This window comes from Corythoichthys intestinalis, chromosome 1 (genome assembly GCF_030265065.1).
Source record: "Corythoichthys intestinalis isolate RoL2023-P3 chromosome 1, ASM3026506v1, whole genome shotgun sequence".
NCBI classification, from domain to species: Eukaryota; Metazoa; Chordata; class Actinopteri; order Syngnathiformes; family Syngnathidae; genus Corythoichthys; species Corythoichthys intestinalis.
The window spans coordinates 58,769,106-58,794,572 of NC_080395.1; the positions used below are offsets into that span (position 1 = coordinate 58,769,106).

The 25,467-nt window shown below is 38.0% G+C and overlaps 1 protein-coding gene across 1 annotated transcript in view; it reads left to right on the top strand.

The window, feature by feature from the left end:
- The window catches only part of kcna4 (potassium voltage-gated channel, shaker-related subfamily, member 4), a 119,331-nt gene extending 98,275 nt beyond the window's left edge, over positions 1-21,056 (top strand). The window contains exon 3 of the transcript XR_009062901.1: positions 10,232-21,056. The gene's annotated coding sequence lies outside the window, so the exon portion shown is untranslated. The remainder of the gene's footprint in view (positions 1-10,231) is intronic.
- Positions 21,057-25,467: the final 4,411 nt, after the last annotated feature.

Below are 25,467 nucleotides of genomic sequence, written 5' to 3' on the forward strand. Positions count from 1 at the left end.
TAGTGAATGACCTACAAAGAGCTGGGACCACAATAACAAAGGCTACTATCAGTAACACAATGCGCCAGCATGGACTCAAGTCCTGCACTGCCAGACGTGTCCCCCTGCTGAAGCCAGTACACGTCCAGGCCTGTCTGCGGTTCGCTAGAGAGCATTTGGATGATCCAGAAGAGGACTGGGAGAATGTGGTATGGTCAGATGAAACTAAAATAGAACTTTTTGGTAGAAACACAGGTTCTGGTGTTTGGAGGAGAAAGAATACTGAATTGCATCTGAAGAACACCATACCCACTGTGAAGCATGGGGGTGGAAACATCATGCTTTGGGGCTGTTTTTTTGCAGAAGGACCAGGACGACTGATCTGTGTAAAGGAAAGAATGAATGTATCGAGAGATTTTGATTGAAAATCTCCTTCCATCAGCAAGGGCATTGAAGATGGGACGTGGCTGGGTCTTTCAGCATAACAATGATCCCAAACACACAGCCAGGGCAACAATGGAGTGGCTTCGTATGAAGCATTTCAAGGTCCTGGAGTGGCCTAGCCAGTCTCCAGATCTCAACCCTCATAGAAAATCTGTGGAGGGAGTTGAAATTCTGTGTTGCCCAACGACAGCCCCAAAAATTCACTGCTCTTGAGGAAATCTGCATGGAGGAATGGGCCAAAATACCAGCAACAGTGTGTGAAACGCTTGTGAAGAGTTACAAAAAACGTTTGGCCTCCGTTATTGCCAACAAAGGGTACATAACAAAGTATTGAGATGAACTTTTGGTATTGACTAAATATTTAGTTTCCACCAAGATTTGCAATGAAATTCTTTAAAAATCAAACAATGTGATTTTCTGTTTTTTTCCCCCACATTCAGTCTCTCATGGTTGAGGTTTACCCATGTTGACAATTACAGGCCTATCTAATATTTTCAAGTGGGAGAACTTGCACAATTAGTGGTTGACTTTCCGACAATTGAATTTAAAAGGGAAGATCAGAATTTTTCACATAAAGCTTAATCTTCAAGTTAGCAGAGGTTTAATTAGTCGTTGGAGTTGATTTCAACCACTTTTGATTCACGCTAGCTTAGCCACTCCAGAACCCTGAAACTAACATAAAGCTGACAAACTGCATGGAAATTGTTTTGCAACCTCGAAGATTAGGCCATAATGTCAAAAATTCTGGATTTCGGGTTAGGTGTTAGGGTTAACAGCAAATCAGTGCCAATGTATAACAATGCAAATTGCTTGCACAATAATCAACAATGCACAAATTGCGAATTGCGCAGAGTGAAGGTCGAGGCGGGAGTGGATGCACGCACACAACCCGGAAGTACGCTGTACACACACATGGTCACTTTGGCTACAAAACGTTGGCGGCAACTAAGTATTTTACACTCTATTGGACTTACAACACAAAACGTTGGCGGCAACTAAGTATTTTACACTCTATTGGACTTACAACACATCCCAAAGATGCTAAATGAACATTTCACCTCACGGCATTAATGGGCAAGATGAATATGATGTAAACAATGCTTGCCAACTTGGAGCGATGACTGCCCATCGTTGTAACAGCAAAGCTACGATGTGGCTGCGCATGCAGGGGGTCCAACCTATCGCTGATACCCTCCAGAATGAAGGAAAAATACTCACGTTCATTCATGGATGTACACGGATCAACATTCCCTCGCACATCTCAACACTCGGCTCGAATGTGCACCCGCGCTGGCAGCCTCGTCCATGCCTTTCTCAGTCCCAAAACACTTAGTGCGTGTGACTCGAGACCAGAACAGGAAGTAGCTATGAGCTGTTACCATGAAAACGAACACATACCGGGAACCTTTCTTGCATTTTCTATTCAAGATGCTATTGTTACATGACTACAATATTCTTCATTCTATATACATTATGTGGCAATAACAAAATAGTAACGCACAGAGACTAAGGAAACTTTAATCAGATTACTGGTTTGGAAAAATGAACTCGTTAGATCACTTGTTACGGAAAGAAAGTAATCAGATTAGAGCAGTATTTCTTAAATAGTGGGGCGCCCCCCCCCCCCCCCCCCCAGGGGTGCGTAGAGCGATGCCAGGGGTGGCGCGTGTGACCTCTGGGTACATTAATTTTTTTTTTTTTTTTTTTGCCGTACTAGAATAAAGTGTACTTGCACATCCACTCAGTGGGTGGCAGTGGCGCTCTCATTTTCAAAGTGCGCGCAGCATTTTTGAAGTAAGCAAGAGCACGCGGAAGAGACTCATGAAGAGCTGGAGAGCTGTGCGCCGTTTTCGGAAGCCGTTTTTCGGCCGGACTCACGCAGTAACCCACTGTCTTCTCTGGTTCTCACGTGTCCGCCCGATGGGTGCCATTTTCGGCTTGGGATCGTCACGACGACCGCCCTCACCCACGGTTCTCCCCCGGCCGCCGAGAATGCGCTTTTTTCGGGCCGTTTGCCTTTTGGCTTTGACATTTAATACAGTGGTAGATGAGGAAAGACCACTGTTTACTGTGTCTAAAAAAGATTATAGCGGACAGCCGGAAGCCAAATCAATTAAGACGCCACTTAAAGAGATTAGACCCCAATCTCATTGATAAGCCGCTTGGTTGATTTTCAGCGAAAACGTGCCGAATATTGCCAACAATCGTCCCGCTTTGTCAGTGTAATATCAGTAAACCAGTGAGCACTGTTAGCATGCTCAGTGCAAAATAACCCCACATCATTGCAAACTGGAGGTGATACTGGGAGCAGCGAGCAGCGAAAATAAAACTGTCCTTCTGTCAAAAGAATTTTTTTTTTTCTTCAATTCAGTTTTGTTTTTTCGATCAAATTTTTTGGCATATTGTCCTCATGAGTTAATGTTTCTAATCAATTTGAATTTGTTATTATTTACTGATTTTATTTTTCAGTATCAAATGGTCAAAAATGTACCTTGAGTGTATTTTTACAGTTTTGATGTGACTTTTTTTTTTTTTTTTTAATTCAGGCAAATTGATGCGCGTTGTCTTTTCTGTTACAAACAAAACAATGGTAATAAAGTTATACTTTATAAGTTAATCTCTGTTATTTTCTCTAATAGAAAAAAAAAGGATACAATGTGAGGCAGAGGCGTACTTTTAATAGTAATATTATAGACAAACGATACTATTTACAGAGTTTGGGGGGGCGCGAAACATTTACGTCTTCCTTGGGGGAGCGTAACAGAAAATAATTGAGAAGCACTGGATTAGAGTAACGCGTTAAAGAACACTGGTAATAGCCACTGGTAAGAGCTTTACTAGTTTCTGTGACATCAGAATAGTTTTTTGTTGTTGTGAACTACAGTTCCACACAAACGTACATCGAGATTTCATTTAGCAACTGGCATTTTTCGAGTGTCCCCAACTTCCAAGAAAGCGCATTCGTCAAGGTTTCATCGGCCATGACGTCCACCGAATACAATGCTACAACTACGCTGGCACCTCTGCTACAGGACGGGTTCAGAGTTTGCCACAAAATGGTCACTGCTGCCGGGAACGGGGGTTTCAGAATTTGCACCTTTCAAATAAAATTTCTCGAGCCTCGGGGGTCGGAGAGCATTTTGGAAGATGTTTGCATACTTGTGAAGCGACCATATTTCTGCCTGATTGTAAAAGAAACGCAATAAAAATTAAAAAAAAAAAAAAAAAATTAATCGAGAAATATTATTACCGTAACTATTGGACTATAAGCTGCTACTATCTTTAAATCCCTCATTCTGAATCCTGTGGCTTATAGACCAGTGAGGCTTATTTGTTGATTTATTTGGGTTAACAGGTAACACTTTATTTGACAGCAGCCTCATAAGACTGTCATAAGACCGTCATAATTATGACATGACACTTTCATGGTCTTTAATGAATGCTTATGACATATGTCATTAAACATCATCTGGCAAATTTTGTCACAAACTCCATTAATATCCAGCTCGGATCTTTTACATCCATTCAAAAGACAGATAATTTGTTGGATGACGTAATAACATAACAACATAATAATAATTTTGACGGTCTTAAGACAGTCTTATGACGCCCATCTCAAATAAAGTGTTACCGGTTAATATTTTTTGGTGTAAATATCCCATAATACAGTAAAGACAACTGTGGCTTATAGTCCGATCCGTCTTATGTACAGTATGAACAAATGCCATTTTCGGTGCAAATTTGGCGGGTGGCGGCTTATAGTCAGGTGCACCTTATAGTCCAAAGATTACAGTATCATTGTTATCATTATTATTATTATTTTTTAATAAAATAAAAGACAAATTGCATACATTTGTATTATTCAGCCTTTCGGTTTTTGGTTCATTGGCCAAGTGTTTCCACTATTCGGTTTTTGGTTTTAGCCAAGAAGTTTGCTTTCGGTGCATCACTAATATGTAGTATTCTTATACCGCTGGATTATTTTGTTGCTTGTATCCCTTAACTCATTCACTGCCAATGCAGTTGTAGACATCAAAATAAATTCAATTGGGAAGGCTGACTTTGATTGGTGATGTTTCACTGCCGTTGACTGCGATTGATAAAGTATCTTCAAACCATTTCATATGAGAAAATTGGAATCAAATGGCTCTTTTTTCATTTTAAAAGGAACTTGTTAGCAGAGATGGGTAGAGTAGCCAAACATTTTACTCAAATAAGAGTAGCGTTAGTTCATAATAATATTACAAAAGTAAAAGTAGTCATTCAAAAAATGTACTCAAGTACAAGTAAAAAAGTATTTGGTGAAAAGATTACTAAGGTAATGATTAATATTGTGAGTAACTGCTCACAAATGTCTTTTTTTTTCTTTTAAACAATGGTGTTTTTTTTTCTCAGCACACTTATCTTTAAGAAATGTTGTTACAATAATACTGTACAATAACCCATTACATAACCACATTAAGCCAAAGAAATACAAAAAAGAAACAAAAAGTGAATTCTGGCAGGGAAAAAAATGACAGAGATGAAGAATTTTTCATCCATAGAGCATGAGTTCCCTCCAGTGGAGAAATAGTTCCTATTTTGAATAGTGAATACTAGTTCCTTCATTGTTACTATTATGAAACTCAAAGGATTATGTCTCCGGTTTTCCGTGGTCAATCTTTGCCAAATAAAGACTGGGAGAGAGGTTAAAAAAACATCTGCGCTTTCGAGTCATGTTGAGGGCAGCGCTCTATGTCAAATACTTCATTTTTTACGGTGCTTTAAAGATGCCACTTGATTGAACAGGCTGGCGTGATTGTAAAATGGCAAGCTTACCTCTAATTGGTATAATAGACTCATGTGATTATTGTTGGGACGTCTCATTGGTGAAATTGGTAGAGCTACCCTATGCATCACTGGGAAAAAAATCTAATAATAAAAAGAGGAAAAATATAACAACTCTTGTGTAGCCCAAAGTAGCGGAGTAAGAGTAGGGTTTTTTTTCTTTCTTCACAAGTAAAAAGTATGGCATAGTAAAACTACTCTTAGACGTACATTTTTCTCCAAAAGTTACTCAAGTAAATGTAACGGAGTACGTGTAATGCGTAACTACCCACCTGTGCTTATTAGAAAAAACAATTGCAGGCTTTTGCTGTCAGAAACCGTTAAAAAAGATGGAGGAAATTGGGATGTTGTTGGTTAAAATAGAGTTGCTATATACATTCAAAAATTGGAAATGGCCCATGATTTGTAATTGTAGCGGGAAATGTTTCCTGAAACAGATCAGAAAAAGTAGCAGGGGCTAAATCTTATGTACATCAACCACAACAAACACTGATTTTGCATTCAACTCCTAATAGGGGAATTAGATAAAAGGCTCAGTATGTTGTGCTAATTGTCTTGTTGCTACTGCAGCTATAATTGCATACAGAATGTTTCCAGCTCCGCTGAGACTATGTGGAAATCCTCAAATTATTGAGGTGGAGAATTGTACAGCTGCTCTGTTTAGAGGCTGCAAAAGCCTCTTTATAGTTTGTATTTTAATAGACACACACCTCTTTAATGGAGCAATTCCTTTACGATATGGTCCTCTCGTCTTAAATGTAAGGCCTAAAACAGAAGCTCAGAGAGCAAAGTCAGTATTATAAACACACTTACAGATAAGTGCGGCTCAGTTGGTTGCTGGTCTTCTTTTTAAAATCCTTTTTAGAGCTCACATTTTGTGCTTTTTGAAGAGTTGTGCAGTCTTTTATGTTGCCTCTACAAATCTGAGAGTAGAAAACTTTTATTGCTGGCTAGTTTTTATTTGTTGTTTAATAACTTGGAAGTTAACAATATGTGTGGAATATGTGTGGAAAGCAACTAATACTTTAATGTCCAAGGTTATTGTACCTAGATTGTACCTAGATTTGCTGACTTAAGGGTGGTGAATGGTGTGTAGTGCACAGCAATGTAAGAAAAATGTCACAGTTACTGCCACACTTAATGGTTTTATCATTGATTGTTTCATCGTGACCAAGAACAGAGAGCCAGCTGTACCGCATACCTGCTTTTCAGCATATTGTTTAAATGCATCAGTAATAGCAGAAATTAAGTCGTCTAATACTGCTGTTGGTCTAACAGCTTTCTCGTTCTATATTAGGGCAAAATTTAATCAAGTTTATGCAATTTGTACAACATGATCTTAGACCCTTTCCATAGACTTCATAATGATATTGAAGGGACACGGGGCGCGGGGCTGATTAATAGGGGGCTATCTCCGTCGAAGCTGACTGAGTGGAAACACAGACAAAGAGCTTTTTCCGTTGAAAATTCTTGTGAATAAATGCTTAAATCCCTGAATTTTTTTATAGACATGGACGTAAAACAGTCTCGATTCTTTGTTAAACGAGCAAAGAACCGGGCAGTTAGCATTTATTTTACGTAAATATGTCGAATGTGCTGCTACTCTTTAAGCCACTGTAGCGCCGCCTTATCACCACAAAGAGCATTTTACATTGAAAATTCTTGTGAAGAAATGCTTAAATCCCTGAATTCTTTATAGATATGGACGTAAAACCGTCTCCATTCTTTGTTAAGAGCAATGAACTGGGGAGTTAGCATTTATTTTACGTAAATATTGCGAATTATAACGCCAATGCCATAGCGGTTATTTCTCCCATTGATTTTTTTCACAACGTTTCAAAACGGATACATGGTACGATAAATATAGTAATTACCTTGAATCCTGGAACAAATTACTCCTGAGACAATCTTTCCTGTTTGTATGCGGTACAGCGTTCTAACTTTTTCAATCTAAATCCGGTGTTGGATCACTGCATGGGTTGAATAACTGCGACCAAGTGCGAATAACTGAAGCGGACTGTGGGACGGCCTCCCATGTGAAGGCGTGGAGCATTGTCTGTGGAATGTGTCCCTTCAATATCATAATGAAGTCTGTCCTTTTGAAAGCTTTTATTAGCTTAACTCATTCACTGCCAGCCAAGAATATTTAGTGTAGTTAGTAAAAAAGAGAAATTGATATTGAAAACATTTATTGATCGAAATAGACATCCAATCCATTTCAACTGGGAAGGGCTGGAAGCTATCCAATGATCCAATTAATTTTAACTCCTAGTTAAAATAGATTGGATGTCTATTGCCGCCAATGGCAGCCAAAGAGTTAAGCTACTGTATGTGAGCTTACAAGAGAATCATAAAACAAAAAATAAATAAAATTTAAAGATGCACCGATACCGATACTAGTATTGGCAGGAGGGGCTGATGTGGCCCGAAATGGTGGTATCGGCGAGTACCAACAAAGAGGGCGCCGATACCATTTATCAGTCCAGTACTATAACACTTGACCACAGCCTTTTTTTCTCCTGAAGCTCACTACACTCTCTGTTGTGTGATGACACGTGATCACTTTGCATGCCAAGCAGCAATCGCTATTGGTCTGCTCCAGACCAATAAGAGCGGGCCAATAGCCGCTCTTAACTAATGCTGGAGCAGCTTTTTCATATGTAGGAAAAACAAACTACGAGAGGAAAATGTCAGCGGTCTGGAAATATTTCACCTTATAATCTCCGTCAAGTACAATGGCTGCATGCAAGATTTGCGGCCTGAAATTTTCGAGAGGTGGAGTTAAATCAGCCAGTTTTAATACCTCGAAGTTGAAAAAACATTTTAAGACGAAACGTGAACGAACACAAAGAGTTTGAGGCTACAACAGCAGCAACTGCTACCAAGAGAAAGGGGGCTGGACTAGAGCAACAAACCCTTGTCAGCCCACTTCATCTACTTTACTTTTCTTGTCTTTTACTGAAAGAAATGCCACAGTCATTTTAGACCTGTTCCAAAAGTAGGGTTGCCACCTTTCAGAAATAAAAACAAGGGACGCCCCCCTCGCGCCCAAAGCTGAACAGGCGACGTAAAAAAGGAATCACCAAAACTCCTAAAATGCATAGAAATATATATATATATATATATATATATATATATATATATATATATATATATATATATATGGCAGAAAAACACTCAGGTAACTTGAAGTTCCGCTCTGAGACCCCCAATTTGGTCATACTCAAAATTTTCCTATATGCATGTGTGATACATCATTGGAAAGCCTAAAATCTCAATTTTCTGGGAGAAGAAATTTTTTGAACAGGAGGGCATTTTACAAAAAATGTTTAAACAGTAAAACCTTAACTTGTGGTGAGAACATGACAGAGCATAAAGACGGCATGATTTTTTCGATCCAAATTCTCCATGGAGCATGTATAAAGCGAGTGTGAAGACACAGCTGTGAATGGCCACAGCCGGATTTTGGGGGGATTTAATGGGTGAAACATGGTCATATAACAAGGGTCTCAATGCAGAAATCGCAGACATCGAGGAGTGGTCGAGAGTTTTTTTCATGTATTTACTCTTTTAAATGTTTTTTTTCAATTTTTCTTTGTTTGGATCGATTTTTATCATTTAAAATATTGGGGAAAAAGCGACGGTACCAAAAAAAATACAATTAGGCAATAGTTATGAGGTAGATATCTGTGACCTTTTTACAGATACCATTTTTTTAATTGTGACGTAATTTGTTTAAAAGTTTAAAATATGCGAGTCAGTAATATTGTAAAGTCGTTTTTTTTTTTTTTTTAAACTAAATATTAGACATCAATTAATGATTGTAAGGTAAAAATGACAGACATTTTGAATAATAAATATAATTACTGAGCTTCCTTTTATGGCTGGGTTGAAACAAAAGCGGTTGCGTGACGTCTGTAACGGGGATTTCTAAGGTAAAACAGACTAATTAAAAATAGTTTGGGGCTTAATGCGCCATGAATCTGCTATTGCAGCATATAGACATATTGTTCTATCAAACACAACAGTTCTTTTGGCTTAAAATACAACAGTTTATTTTAAAGAGGGGTGCAAGAGCTGAAACTGCTTTTTCAGACTTGTCTGTGTTTTCTGCCATATATTTGTTCCGTATTGGTTCAATATGGAACACAACTTTTAATTCCCATTTCGGAAAAAATTCTTATTTCAAAGGACGGGTGGCAAGCCTATTCAAAAGTGCTGTAGAAGTAAGCAAAGTAAGCTAAGATAAGTGGCTAAGTGTGTGTTGCTGCTGGTGCACAAAGTGGGAGGCTAATAGAGAGACAGGATGTTGTGGTGAATTATTATTACCGTATTGGCCCGAATAAAAGACGGTGTTTTTTTGCATTGAAATAACACTGAAAAAGAGGGGCAGATATCATTGAAGCGATGTTCTGTCATGACAAATCTCAGCTACTCTTTTTAGTTAACCAGTTTGCATTATTTATCGCAATGTTTTTCCTTTTTCAGATTTGTTTCAAGACTACAGTTACAGTTAGACTTCACTTTGATGGTTAATTCCAGTTCTTGCAATTTTGTTGTTTTATCACAATAGATTGGTTGGTTTATTCACATTTTAAAAACCAGAAGCCATTCATTTACGAATGTGATTGCACTTTAATTTACATATTTAAATGTTCAGATATTAAGATTTGAATGAGGCAAAATAACATGCTTTTTCTCTCAAATACATAGTTATAATCATTTGTTTCGGATGTACTGTAATTATTTTCTGTATGAAAATAATTTGGTGTTCAAAAAGTCTTTTTTCAAACTTGAGCCTTGAAAAAGAGGGGGTCGTCTTTTTGATTTATTACAAAATGTTTTATTTTGTTGTTTTTATTTTAATTGATTTTATTTCAGCTAAAAGCTGACGCATGACTTGCTGCATAATTTTCACAGAAAGCTGTCATTTAGAACATATTTCCAATTCTCTTGTTTGTCTCCTATTTGTGTGTTGCAGCTCTGCCAGTTACAGGGCGTAAACCCAGCATCTCTGAACGTGGCGGAGAACCGACGCAACATTGTGAGCGCGATGGTGTCTAGGAGTGGACGCTGAAGAAGAACAACAGCTGGAGGGGACTCTACAAGATGTGGGGCATGTGGGGGTGGAACTACTACTTTAGGATATAGGTAAATAAACCCTGCAGGGTTGAATAAATTAGTAAGCTTTGGCCCAGAATGATTGCCTTAATTACCAACCATATACAGCTGTATGAAAACACGATGAGACTTAAACTAAGATGATTTCTTTACATGTGGACAAAATATTAGAAGAAAGAGGTGAGGATATTTCAATATGCTAGAGAGTAACATTTGGTTTCAATGTCAACGGGAGGTATTTGGTAGGCGTTATTAATTGGTAAATTGCCTCGCTGCCTGTGTGCAGCCAGCTGTAGGACTTTTGGCTTATAGCTATTTGTATCTTCTTTCATATCGTCATCCAAAAGAGGCTGACGTGAGTCGCTCAAGAGGTGGTGTCACCGTAGTTCCTGGTCCGAGTTGCGTCCTAGCATTAAAAATCTCACTGATAAATTGTTTTTAAGGCTAGGAGATGAAGTGATATCACGTTGTTGAGCGCATTAACACCCACTCTCACTAAAACAAAGATGTCAGGCACATAAACCCGAGCATATATTCTGTATCTGCCACACACCTTCTGTCCCAGATGATGGATGAAACTCTTCAGTACTATAGCCAAGACTCCCTCTCTTGAAGACAATACATCTTAGGTTGTTCTCAGATGCAAACAACAAACGGACCAGCTGCTTTGTTGACTTGTTTCCACTTTTAAGTGTATGCAAAGTAACATGAACGTGTGTTCTCTATTTTTTTAAACCTAGCCTTGATGAATACATAACCAAAGGTGAAACCCTGAATTTATTCTATGTTGTGCTCAAATGTTGTGGTTTAGATGCACACTGAATAGGAGACAATGTATATAGCAGACATTTATACTTGTGTGTCCTGTTGCAGAGTCATTTGAGACTTTCAAACTTGATTTGACTGTTATACGACCATCAATCCCAGTAATCATCTGTGTTTGTTTTGCCCTCCCCGATTGATCATGTTGCGTATATTCTTGTGAACGCTGCTCTCACACCTCAAATTTCTTTCTTTTCTTCTTCTTTTTTTTAAATTTATGTTTCAAATATCAAACAAAAAGTCATTATTTGAAAACCCGAGATTGCATATGTTGTTTGGCCACTGAGGAGTTGAATTGCCTCTTACCTCTCTCATGATGTTGACTCACATTCTTGATTTGCATTATTAATTGTGTCTTCACTTGAATTTGGTTTTATTTTATATACTGTCTTCATTATACATTATACTTAAGAACCCCGAATTTAGAGCCCAATATCTTTTTCTTAAGAATTATTTCACCTCCTTTACAGAAAATACAAAGTCCACCCAATTGCTTTTTATTTGAACAATTTATCTGTAATTACCTCGCTGCTTGTATCTGTGAGGGGGAAAAAAGCTATTTACTGAATGTTCCTGGTGTTTCCAGAGTGTCATAAAAACTTGTAACCATACAGAATAGCCACAGTAGTTTTACAATTGATGTAAGTGGTTGTTGTTGTAAATTACCCTACAAATAAGAATGTTTTGATGAGGATGATTTACCATTTATGTCGTCATGCCAAATGGTGAAACAGCAGAGTTATTGGATTTAAATTGACCCAGTTGTTTCTTGTGAAAAAATAAATAGTACAGGTAGTCTCCGGGGTACAAACGAGTTCCGTTTCTACACTGGCGATGTAACCCGAATTTCCGCATAAAGGGGAATTAACCCCATAAGTACCCTAAAATATCTATCCAAAAAGTCCAAAAGTACTGTATTGGCCCGAATATAAGACGGCCCTGATTATACGACGACCCCCTCTTTTTCAAGACTCAAATTTGAAAAATGACTCTTTGAACACCAAATTAAATTTTATACTGAAAATAATTACAGTACATCTGAAACAAATAATTATAACAATATATTTGAGAAAAAAAGCATGTTATTTTGCCTCATTCAAATTTTAATCGAGTTCAGCATTCGCTTCAATATCTCGTGCCATCTAACGTCGTGAAAGGGTATAATGTATAGACCCCAATATAAGACGAATACCACTTTTTCAGTCTTATTTCAATGCAAAAAACACTGTCTTATATTCGGGCCAATACAGTATTGTATTTTGTTTAATGATGGAGGATACACTGCCCTTTGATGGCAGCATTGGGTCTGGCTGGACTGCCGCCTCATATGACTGAGACACAGACTCAGACGTCTGATTGGATAAAGGATAGTGGTGCTCTGGTTTGGCCCACATAAGGCTGTAAGTTGTTTCAGCTAATATATGTTTGTGGAGTTACATGTGAGCGATTTGCTTTGAGAATTGTAAATACGTTAGCATTTGCAGCATTTAAATTAGCCGACTTTTGTTCGGCAGTTTAGGCTAATTTAATCTACTCTCTCTTTAATTTACACATTGATCAGACGAGATGGACGTTTGAACACAAATTGTTTTGTGTCAAGTGTTTTATTGTTAAAATGCGTGTTGTTTTGAACACACTTGGGAGTTTAAGGGGGGGGCAAGGGAGCCAGGCCCCCCTGGTGGCTGAAAATTGTCATTGCATGTAATTGACTTTCCTATATATGATTTTAAAGTTTTCCGGTAAAATACTGTCCATAAAAGTTTGAAAGCAATTAAACAAAAAACAAAAATGAACGAGATGAACAAAAAAAGATTTTAAAAGTTTTATAATGGGTCAAAATTATTTTTCAAACAGATCATGTGACTAGCACCTTAGATGGTCATCTGCTTTGCATAGCCAAAATCACCCGAGGACCGAAGGGACAAGATGGATATACTGTACGTAATTTTTTCAAACCTAAGCTTTCAAAAGTGACAACAACTACTGAACAAGAACCAAGGATTGAAAATTTTGACCATGATGCACCAAAGAGCACCGCAAAAATGGTGAGCAGTTTCAATTTGCCCCACTAAATACGTTAATTGTACAACAGAGCCACCACCAGTGTCTTGCCAATGTAGTTACCCCCGTCAAAAATTGTATCCCCTTGCCACGGGAGCACACACACATACACATTAGTTATGAGTTATGTCGACTTAATTAATTGAAGCCAGAAAAGAAACACAGTTTTATATATATATATATATATATATATATATATATTATATATATATATATATATATATATTGACCTTTATTAAACTGGAGAAACTCCATACAGGTCTTGAATTACAGTAATAACAGTTATAGGTCATCCTACGAGTAAAACAGTAAAACATTGCCTATTTTTATGTTCAGTACGTATGTTAAGCTATACGACAGAATTTTTTTTTTTTTTTTTTTTTTTTGATGGTTGGGCCATGCTTTGAAACCTAGTAGATAAATCAGTGCAAATCAGGGGATACAATTTTTGACGGGGGTAACAACATTGGCACGACACCGGCAAGCGTACCATATTCAATGGATGACGATCTTGGCGAAAAGTAAAGCTTTCCTAAGCAGCCAGATTCAGAATTCCCCTCAAAAATGATGGGGAAAAAAAGTTCATTTTCAACTATTCAATTATAAATATTCTTGTAAGTAAATTTTATTGCTGACACTGCGTTTCGGGGTCATCAATATGTGAACAACTTCACATTTAGTGGGGATAGAACATGTCATATTAATAAAGTAAAAAATAAGATACTGTGAGGTAAAATAAGGTAGTGTTTATGCGGCAAAAAAAAACCACACAAAATAACGATGAGACAAAATGGCGGATGAGACGCCCGCGTTGTAAAGTCGATTATGTTGTAACCCGGGGACTACCTGTATAGTAAATAAATAAAGTATTTCAGGAGTAAAGTGAACACATTCTGTCGTGCTACAAGTTAGGAGAAACTAAATCATGTTAAAGTTTGTAATCCTCACAACAAGATGATCTGATCTGTATTTTATTTGTCATTTCTTGAACAATGTGCACTGTAAGCCCTTTATTGTAGAAGAAGAAGAATCAACAAAGCAGGCGTACATTTTATAATATCGTGCGGAAAATTGGTGTGACCGTTTCTGGAAATATATACTGTATTAACGGTGAGCATTTTGTAGATTATGAGGACATTTGTATGCGTATGCTGTATTCATGAAAACTCTGAAGTTGGCAACTTCAAATTGCATTTGAATGCTGCTTGAAGTCATTTTTGACATCTTGGCAGTCTTGAATGCAGCATTTGCACCCAAATATTTTACACACTTGTCTTTCTGGCAAATGAGAGGAAGCTTTGATGGTGTTGAAGTCAACACCTCCAGTCACCCCGTCTAAATCATCACCGAAGGAGAAGGAAATGAATCCGTTTAACTGGACCGTCTCTGACCCATTTCCTCAAGCAGGCTATTAATTAAGATAATGAACGTGGTTTGAGGCTGCAGTTATGTCAACTCGCCGTGACACAGTCTCTTAAATCTGCTTTTGTCGGCACGTCAGAGGACTACAGCATTAATCAACATTTTAGACCCGATTGAAAGACTCACGTAACTAATTAGAAAGGTCCTGACCTGCAGTTAAAGCACATTATGCATGTGGACATGTCCTCCAGATTAGAAATATGTGATGATGGAAAAGCAGTCAGTCATAGTCTGTACTAACTGCGGATGTTGCAAAGATGATGCTTTACAAAACGTTGCTGATTGGGTAGTGTTATACTTCCTTATACTGCTTGTATTACAAAAACAACATCCACATACTCCTCATGTGAATACCTCAATATCTCAATGATCATTATCTGGCCTCTTGATATGATCATATCTAAAAACTACGAGGGCAAGTCATAGTTTCCATATTTGATAAATAAGGGCTTTATTTTTTTTCATGTGGGAATTTAAAGTTCATAAATCACCCACACTTATTACATCAAAAAGAACATAATATAGAAAAGTCTTTGCGATGAAGCAAACATAATTCATTAAGAATAGTTCCATTGAGCAGTTTGACCGTTTTAAAATATTCAACTAAACACTCTTGAGTCAGATATAGTAGTCCTTCTAAAAAAAATGGCATATTGTGATAAAGTTCATTATTTTCTGTAGTGTACTGATAGACATTAGACTTTCATATATTTTCGATTCATTACACACAACTAACGTAGTTTCTATCCTTCTATTGTTTTAATATTGATGCTTTTGGCAAAAAAGTCCAGAAAAAAACAAAAATCCCTATCTAAAAAAATTTGCATATTTAATCCCACCAATACAAAAAAGTGTTTTTCAAAACAAAAAAAGTCAACCTTCAATTAATTATATCAGCTATGCACTCAATACTTGTTCGGGAATCCTTTTGCAGAAATGACTGCTTCAGTGCGGCGTGGCATGGAGGCAATCAGCCTGTGGCACTGCTGAGGTGTTATGGAGGCCCAGGATGCTTCAATAGCGGCCTTAAGGTCATCCACAGTGTTGGGTCTGGTGTCTCTAATCTTCCTCTTCACAATATCCCACACATTCCCTATGGGGTTCAGGTCAGGAGAGTTGGCAGGCCAATTGAGCACAGTAATGCCATGGTCAGTAAACCATTTACCAGTGGTTTTGGCACTGTGAGCAGGTGCCAGGTTGTGCTGAAAAATTAAATCTTCATCTCCATAAAGCTTTTCAGCAGATGGAATCATGAAGTTTTCCAAAATCTCCTGCTAGCTAGCTGCATTGACCCTGCTTTTGATAAAACACAGTAGACAAAAACCAGCAGCTGACACGGCACCCTAGACCATCACTGACTGTGGGTACTTGACACTGGACTTCAGGCATTTTGGCATTTCCTCCTCCCCAGTCTTACTCCAAACTCTGGCACCTTGATTTCCGAATGACATGCAAAATTTGTTCTCATCTGAAAAAAGTATTTTGGACCACTGAGCAACAGTCCAGTGCTGCTTCTCTGTAGCACAGGTCAGGCGCTTCTGCCGCTGTTTCAGGTTCAAAAGTGGCTTGACCCGGAGAATGCGGCACCTGTAGCCCATTTCCAGTTTTCTGCAGGTCCCCCAAGGTCTGGAATCGGCCCTTCTCCAAAATCTTTCTCAGGATGCGGTCACCTCTTCTGATTGTGCCGCGTTTCCTGCCACACTTTTTCCTTCCCAAGACTTTCCACTGAGGTGCCTTGATACAGCACTCTGGGAACAGCCTATTCACTCAGAAATGTATTTCTGTGTCTTAGCCTTTTACTTGAGGGTGTCAATGATGGCCTTCTTGACAGCAGTCAGGTAATGAACCAGGCTGGGAGTTTTTAAAAGCCTCAGGAATCTTTAGCAGGGGTTTTGAATTAATTCGTTGATTTAGATGATTAGGTTAGTAGCTTCTTTGGAGTACCTTTTCATGATATGCTCATTTTTTGAGATAGGGATTTTTGGTTTTTCTTGCCTTTTTTTGCCAAAATCATCAATATTAAAACAATAGAAGGCTTGAAGGCGGCATTCTTATTTGCACTCACGTACACAAATTTAGCCTACAATTGACTGGTTCACTGAGTTCATATGGTCATATTTATGCTGAGATAAGCAACTCTTGAGTATGAATATTACAGAATATGGATGGAAGAAAATCAAAAGGTGGCCAACTCAATGTTAAATCCAAAAACAATATTTGTGTTGAATGACTGTGGGCAGCGTGATCTCTCCTTTCTCATTTAAATGATCTCATACATGCAAATTCCTAATGACCGGAATATATTGTTGGCCATCTTACACAGTTACAAGAACAACTATCAAATCTATTTCACAATGTAAATTCACTTGTCTTGAGACCAGTTCCCTGCCTCAAAAGAAAAAATTTTTTTTTGAAATTATTTTTGAAGATAGGTATCCCTGAAGCTAGAAAACAATTTCATTGTGCCCTGTGCACATTTGAATACTTTTTACCGATTCAAAATCTTTTGAATCCTCTTATCCCTTCAAGGGGAAATTCAGAATTTATGACATTAGGCCTAATCTTTGAGTTTGCGGGGGTTTATGAGTCGGTGGAGTTGATTTCAACAAATTCCGTGAAGTTTGTCAGTTATTTTTTAGTTTCAGGGCTCCGGAGTGGCTAAGCTAGCGCAAGTCAATGCTGCCTGCTTAGCATGCCAATAAAAAAAAAACGATATTAATAGATCTAACATAGTCAAATATATTGATACAGTACCTCGACGAACGATCGCTTCGACACACAATCTTTTCGACATCCAACATAATATTTGACTCATCATTTGTTACTACATTGGACGACATGCTCGAAATACGATTTATGACAGCTTCTTTGTTTGCCTGTAAGACGGACGCACAGCGGATTTTCTTGTGAGAGCAATCAACATGGGTTCCAAGAATGTTAGTGCAGGTAGTGAAAAAAGGTGAAGCTTGCCATTAAAAATGAAGATGGAAATGATAGAAAAATATGAGCGTGGTGTGCGTGTCCGTGAACTAGAATGTCTACGATCTCAACAGTCCTCCTCCGACCTTGTTCGCCAGTCTTTATAAGTCCGGGGTGACAATTATGATTCTAAAATCGCCCAAAAAATCGCCAGCTTTATCAGATTTTTAATAATTTATTTCAGAACTTGTGCAACGCAACATGCCTACTGTCCACTGCAGCTGAACATGAAAAGTGAAAGTAAAAATTTCTCTCTCACTCTGGCACGTCAGCCACGCGGTGCGTTCATGTACACAACGCAAAACACATCCACCACATTAGAACCCGATTTGTTACATTATTACAGGTATTATTATTATTATTGCTATTATTATATTATTACTCTGATTTGTATTCATAATTTATTTATTCTGCTTTGTGCAATTGCTATTTGCAATAGTACCAGCAGCATTTATTAAGGATTTAGTGTAGGTTTTCGGGCGTTAAACAAATTAATGGAATTATAATGTATTCTTATGGAAAAATCCTGCTCGCCATACAACCATTTCCACTTACAAACAAGATCCTGGAATGAATTAATAGAGGTATCACTGTAAATCCAAAATGCAAATCATTGTTCACAGTACCCATGCGGTCAAAACAATGACACACCAAACTGCCGTAATTCCTTTCATTCTGCAGGACTATTTTTTAAAATATGTAATACGGTCACAATAAAGATTAGTGATTTGGCCACTCTTGCTAAGTCTGCTGGGGAGTCGCTTCTTTCCGACACGAAAAAAATCAGCGGTGAAAAAACCGATGTGATATCACTCCACCCTGCTTCCCTAGACAGCCTGTTCCCCGCAGAGCTGCTGGAATACAAATATTGCAGTTCATACTACAATTAATGAACTGCAATCATAAGTTTTGATAGCTTTATCCTAAAAAGATAGCCAGCACTATTGACTGCATTGGTCATCGGTGATTCTCATGCGTGCGTACGTTGTTTTTTATTGGTATGCTAATTAGGCACCATTAACACGTGTTAGCTTAGCCACTCCGGAGCCCTGAAACTAACAAATAACTAAAAAACAGAACGGAATTTATTGAAATTGAAACTCCACTGACTAATTAAACCCCCGCTAACTCGAAGATTAAACCTTATATCAAAAATTCCAAACTTCACCTTTAAGATCATATTTTGTAATCGATTTTGAGGCCATTGGCTGACAAATTGCTTTAAAAACAATATGAACTCGTTCTTCCTTTGCCGTTTTCGATTCTCCCAGCGAGTTTGACAACTGTGCGCTAAAAGCAGAACAGACACACAGATTTTTGCGAATTATAGTCTAGGAAAAGCTTATTTGTTATTGAAATCATGGCCAATTCTGGCGAGCCTCACAACGCACTACTCTATCTCACATGGGCCCGCCACAGTAGCCGCTGGCTCCCACATAAACACAAACGCTGCATGGTGCAGCCATCAGACAACACTCGCAACAAGGTGAGAGGAGAAAAGTGAAATTCTAATGAGGCTAGCCAGCAGCTACAAAACACACGGAGGCTATGTTCACATAAAACTGAGGTGTTATAGCCATTGGTCACAAGCGGACAATGAGGCCATGCTCATCACACACAGTTTACAGTTATTTTCAGACATGACTTCTACAGTGACTGAAGAGTTGACCCGGTGGCGATACCTGTGAAATGCAATCATATGCTGCTCTTGCCACAGCTTCTACAGCATGTCCCTGCTTTGTAGGAATGCAGGTGATTTTAAAGATTCGAGAATCCATCAGTTTACTCACACAACCAAGCACACCTCTGTGGCTGTAGAATAGATCCACCAGATTCTATGAGCGGTTTCCCCAAACTATTTTAACAACGTATAGGACATTTTACTTATTCCATGTACAGTGGTACCGCTACATATAAATTTGATTCGTTCCAGGATTTGTTTTGTAAGTCGAAATGGTCGTATGTCGTGCAGGATTTTCTCTTAATTCAATTCAATTCAGTTCAATTTTTTTTTGTATAGCCCTGGATCACAACAACGTTGTCTCAAAGGGCTTTGCAGAGGCAATATGATACACAATCAGAAACGGCAAATGAAGCATCAAAGATGAATAAATAAATTCAAGTCCTGAGTATCCCCCATCCTTAGACCCTCCATGTCGGCAAGGAAAAACTCCAAAAACTCCAGAGTCTTTGGGAGGAAATGAGAAACCTTGGGGAGTACCACAGTCAGGAGAGATCCACTCCCAGGACAGATAAACAGGAAGCCCCAGGACTGCTAATGGAAATTAGCAGGCGAAATTACAGTCCGTAAAGATGCAGTGGAGTAAAGGAACAAGAAGAGGTTCATCCAGCCAGATGAGACGGGGGTAGCAACGAGGACGTCCATCCAGCCAGGGGTCCGGACAGTCAGAAGGCTGCAGTTGAAAAATAGCTCTGGGGAGGGGGGGAAGGGAACACCGGGTGACTAGTGATGAAGAGACTAGACAACTAGATATTATCATTGGAAAATAGAAATAAAGTAAGATAAGTGGTAGGTAGAGTGAGAAAAAGGAGATAGAACTCAGTGGCTGTACTTCCCCCAGCTTTATAGCTTCTAGTGCAGCTTAGACTAAACTTTGAGTCTACTCCGACTTCAAATAGCCTGACCATAAGCTTTGTTGAATAGGAACGTTTTTAATCTAATCTTAAATGTGCAGACTGTCTCGGCTTCTTTAATATTAGCTGGAAGCTGATTCCATAAAACGGGCTTAGTGGCTAAAGGCTCTAGCTCCGACAGTACTTTTAGAAACCCTGGGAACTACTACTACGCTTAAGAATACATTATAATTCGATTACCGTATTGGCCCGAATATAAGACGGGCCTGATTATAAGATGACGCCCTCTTTTTCAAGACTCAAGTTTGAAAAAGACTTTTTGGACACCAAATTAATCTTTATACAGAAAATAATTACAGTACATCTGAAACAAATGATTATAACAATATATTTGAGAGATAAAGCATGTTATTTTGCCACATTCAAATCTTAATATCTGAACATTTAAATATGTAAACTAAAGTGCTATCACATTCGTAAATGAATGGCCTCTGGTTTTTGAAATGTAAATGAAGCAATCTATTGTGATAAAACAACAAAATTGCAATAACTGCATTAACCATCAAAGTGAAGTCTAACTGTAACTGTAGTCTTGAAACAAATCTGAATAAGGAAAAACATTGCAATAAAATAATGCAAACTGGTTCAACTTGAGAGTAGCTGAGATCTGTCATGACAGAACATCGCTTCAATTATATCTGGCCCCATCTAGCGTCATGAATCGGTATAACGTCTAGACCGCGACTATAAGACGACCCCCACTTTTTCAGTCTCATTTCAATGCAAAAACAACGTCTTATATTCGGGCCAATACATTAATTTGTTCCACAGCCAAAAATCCTAAGCTAAATCCAAATAGCAATTACAGACAAAGTAAACAAATACATTTTAAATACAAATCGTAATGATAATATATAATAATAATAATAATAATGTAGCGAATCGGGTTCTCATGTTGCAGTTGTGTTTTGCACGCTGTTCCTGAACACACCGTGTGACTGACGAGAGAGAGTGGTGCAGTAGATAGGGAAGTTTTTACTCTTTATCATGCTGTGTTGCACAAGTTCTGAAATAAATGGTAAAAAAACTTGACGAAACTGGCGACAACAATAATAATGAATCGGAAATCAAAACTACGTTTTTATTGTTATCTTAACTTATAGAGACTGGCTAACAGAGGTCGTAGGAGACACCACCTGCCCTACCTTCTTGGGACCCATGCTGAGTTCGCTCAAAAAAAAAAAAAAAAAAAAAAAGCCGTGCGTCTGTCTTGCGGGAAAACAATGAAATTGCCACGCTGTCATAAATCCTCGTGTCATCATATGTAGAGACAAATGACGAGTCACATTTTACGTCGGATGTCGAAAGGATCGTGTGTTGATGCGATCGTATGTCGATGTACCACTGTATTACGTATTTCCAAGAGTGAGAGCATCTCAGACTTGAATATCATGGAAAATCTTAGCTATTTCAGTAATTTAACTCAAAAACCGATACTCACTATTATAGCTGTTCATAGACTTGATGTAAAATTTAGTTTGGAAAAAGGCAAACCACGTGTTGTAGTCTCAGCATATCAAATTCAAAGTGACTTGCACAGAGGAATAGTGGCTAACATAAGAGACCACATTGGCCTTTTTTGTTTCGGGACATTGTTATGTTAATCAAAAAGGTGAAGGGTATGTTAAAAACATAACTCAGCATTAATACATTGTGGCGGTTGGAGGGGGAAAAAAACACAGTCACACGGCAGGTTGTCAGAGTGATTATGTTCATCCATGCAGCATCCGCTGTTAGATAAGAGTGAGAAGCAAATGAATGCATGGCTGTCAGAGAGCCCTTGAGCAGAGCATCGCGGGCGTTGCTCGCTGCTGCTGCTGCTGCTGTGTGCGAGCACGCTTCACACCAACCATCACTCATCAGGCAGTGACACATTCGAGTCGAAGCTTAAGGTGAAATTAAAGACACGGGACGGGAATAGAATTTCCATGTCACCGCCATTTGGACTCTGTGAAAATTGCTTTTGTTAGCTGTGGTGTATTTAGTCATGAATCAGCAGAGAGGAATGATGGCCACGGTTTTCAAATTAAAAGGACAATTGAAGTGAATTCACATCCAAATTTGACAGTTTGGACAAACTGCAATTTTTGCTCATCTGTGCAAGTTGTTGCAGTGTGGTCATCCAAGGCTCAAGTTAATGTTCTCGAGGTTCAGACTCGTTTTAACACCATCAGTCATTGTCAAAAATTCTCCGACTTAGTCATCCTAGACGCTCTTTGCATGCATGCTGCAAACTTTGCAGTCGCAGGGTGAAAAGTTGTCCAGTTATGGTGACGATGTCAGTGTTTTGTTCAGGTTCAAGGTGGTGTTTCGAGCTGCTATAATGTAACCGCTTTACATATTCTAATGTCCATTCCATTGTCTTGTCACTCTTCACGAAGGGACGACTGACTATTAATGAACATGTAAACTATTTCTACAGTTGAGGTCTCAGAAATATCCATGTGAATTTTGGCCAGCCTTGCTTTTAAGCTGCATGAAGCTTTGTTTTAAGAAAATTGCATCCTTAACCCAAGTATGTTTGAGTTCTTCTTCTTCTCTATCACTCTCTGTATCTTTGGAGTTTGTGTCTTCAATTATCCTTTTTTGTAAGACCGCTGAATTCTGGGTTTTCTACATTCACAACATTTTATAGGCAGCAATATGAGATGTGATTGCAAATGGACTATGTGCAATGTTGAATAAAGAAAAATATAATATATTCAATAAAAATTCTTAAAACAACCTTTTTTCATTGTGTATATTTTTTCAAGGTTGACTGTTGATGTTGACAACAATGACAGCATGAACATTTTTTGAATTTTTTATATCTACTTGGAATAACAGACTAAATTCTTTTTAATGCCACTATTAATGCCACTTTAAACTAATTTAATGCCCATGCATGACTGCAGATAGTTTCACACACAAAAATTGTAAGTAGAGTTGATAAGGACTTTTTAACCGATATCCCGATAATGTCCAACTCCAAAAACCGATTCAGATATCACACCGGACTTAACATATTATGGCTATTTGTATTTTGTTGCACCACTGGATACTTTAATAATGATAAATGTAACAACCTCAACGTTTTCCAATAAAAATTCTGTGGAAAAATAAGGGAACAACTTCAACTGAAGTTATGGAAAAATTGCATATATTGCACCACTATATTTATTGTTGAATACAAAACAATACAAATGTCAGTTTTTTGGAACAAGTACAAAGTGCCAACAAGGCACTGCCATATGACGTATGGCTCACACAGTGCTTCTGACTCAAAATAACAACAAAGGCACACAGCTTCATTACAGTGAATGGGGCATGTAATGTGTTTATAAATCATTATTTTTCAATCATTTATTGTTCATTTAATTTTTGCACCATAAGTGCAAATGGTCTGCTCACATACCATATCCCAAACATTTTAGTTTGGAGGCATCTAATGATCAATATGCATAACTGCTGTACTAGGCTGTTACCAGCCCTTGGATAAAAGAACAAGACTGCCACACTGCAAATTTATAACATCTTCGTAAGATTCTTTTTCTTAAATCTAGCCAAGTAATTATCTCCATCTTGTTTTGAGTGTTAAAGACTAGTTAACAGATTAATGTGTAAGATTATCCCACTTACTTTAAGTAAATATTACTATTTGTTCATCATCAATCAAATGATCAGCTCATCAGCAAGTTCTGCAGGAGCCAGATACCGATCCTGATTATTTGAGTCAGGAGTGTCAGAGGAGGGAGACATGAAAAACAAACTGGATAGGGGCTCTCGAGAACCTGAGTTGGATACCCCTGGTCCCTGGTTTAATCCTTTTTTTAAGCTTCAAGATTGAATATAATTGATTTGTTGCATGATATGTGATTAAGTCTTTTTTTAAAGATTTAAAGATACACTTGGTAACTTTTCAGTTTTGGTCAATTTTAGCGACGCCGGTGGACAAAAGTGGTAGTGTTTTGCCTTAAGGAACACTGCGTACCTAATGAGAACCAACGCTGGGTTTCCCATGAGGACCAGCGCACACCGTGTCGTAAAATCATCAATAATTAAAAAAAGTCAATATCCCAATCGCCTGCAGATGGATTTAACAACATTTCTGTTTCCAGTGGCTAAACAACAGCATATGACTTATAGCAACCGTGTGCCTAAACTTCCCACCCCACCCAAACTCGCACTGATGAGTTTGGTTGGGGGGGGGGGGGGGGGGTTGGGGTGGCTCACGCCACCGAGTGAAAGCCCGGCCAATATTTATTCTGTATATCCTGATAGCCTTTTTTTTCCTCCTCAGACAAAACTTTTTGTCTCTTTTGTTGCTCTACCATCTTTGCAGAATCGCTTCGACTTCCGTCTTTATAATGAAGCGGTCAGCATATTTGTCTTTTTTTTTTCTTTGGCAGGGTTCCTGCCACCCTCCTCAAAGTTAATTAGTGCCGGTGAAAGCGATATGGACACCCTCAAGGTATAAAATAGGTGTCGTTCAACTAGTTGTCGGTCGACATATCATCTCAAATGTAATGAAAATATTTTATAAAGGTTGAAAAGTTACTTAGTGTTCTTTAATTTCCTTAATTTGTTGCTTAGAATAAGTTATTTTTGCTGTTTTCACACAAAATGTTACTTAAAATGCGTGTTTAAAGATTTTTTTTTTTAGTTTAAATATACTAATTTACTGCTTGAAATAAGTCTGTCAAGCTTATTTTCAGCCTCGCTATTTTTCTTATTTCAAGAAATCGGAGTAAAATTTATTTGAAGCACTGGCAGATAATTTCACTTATTTCCGATATCATTTTAAAATGCTTTTTTCGGACGATATTAATGGCTACCAGAAAATATCTGACAACTCTAATAAATTGTGAAAAAATATTTTTTAAACATGAGGTTTACATAAATTTTAATACCTCGAACACCTAGTTTAATGCTTTTTAATGTTTTTTAAGGCCTGAATTCTGGCAAAAAAATGACTTTTGATGCTTTTTAATGACCCGGATAAACCCTGTATAAGAAGAGGTAAAAGTGACTTTTCGTGGTGTTATCGAATGCTTTCAGATAATTCCCCCATGTTCAGACTGTAAATAAGTGATGCACAAATATAAATAATACAAGACACAAATACTAGCCAATCATTTGAACCTGAACCTTGGTGTAAGAGCAATTATATTATTTAAA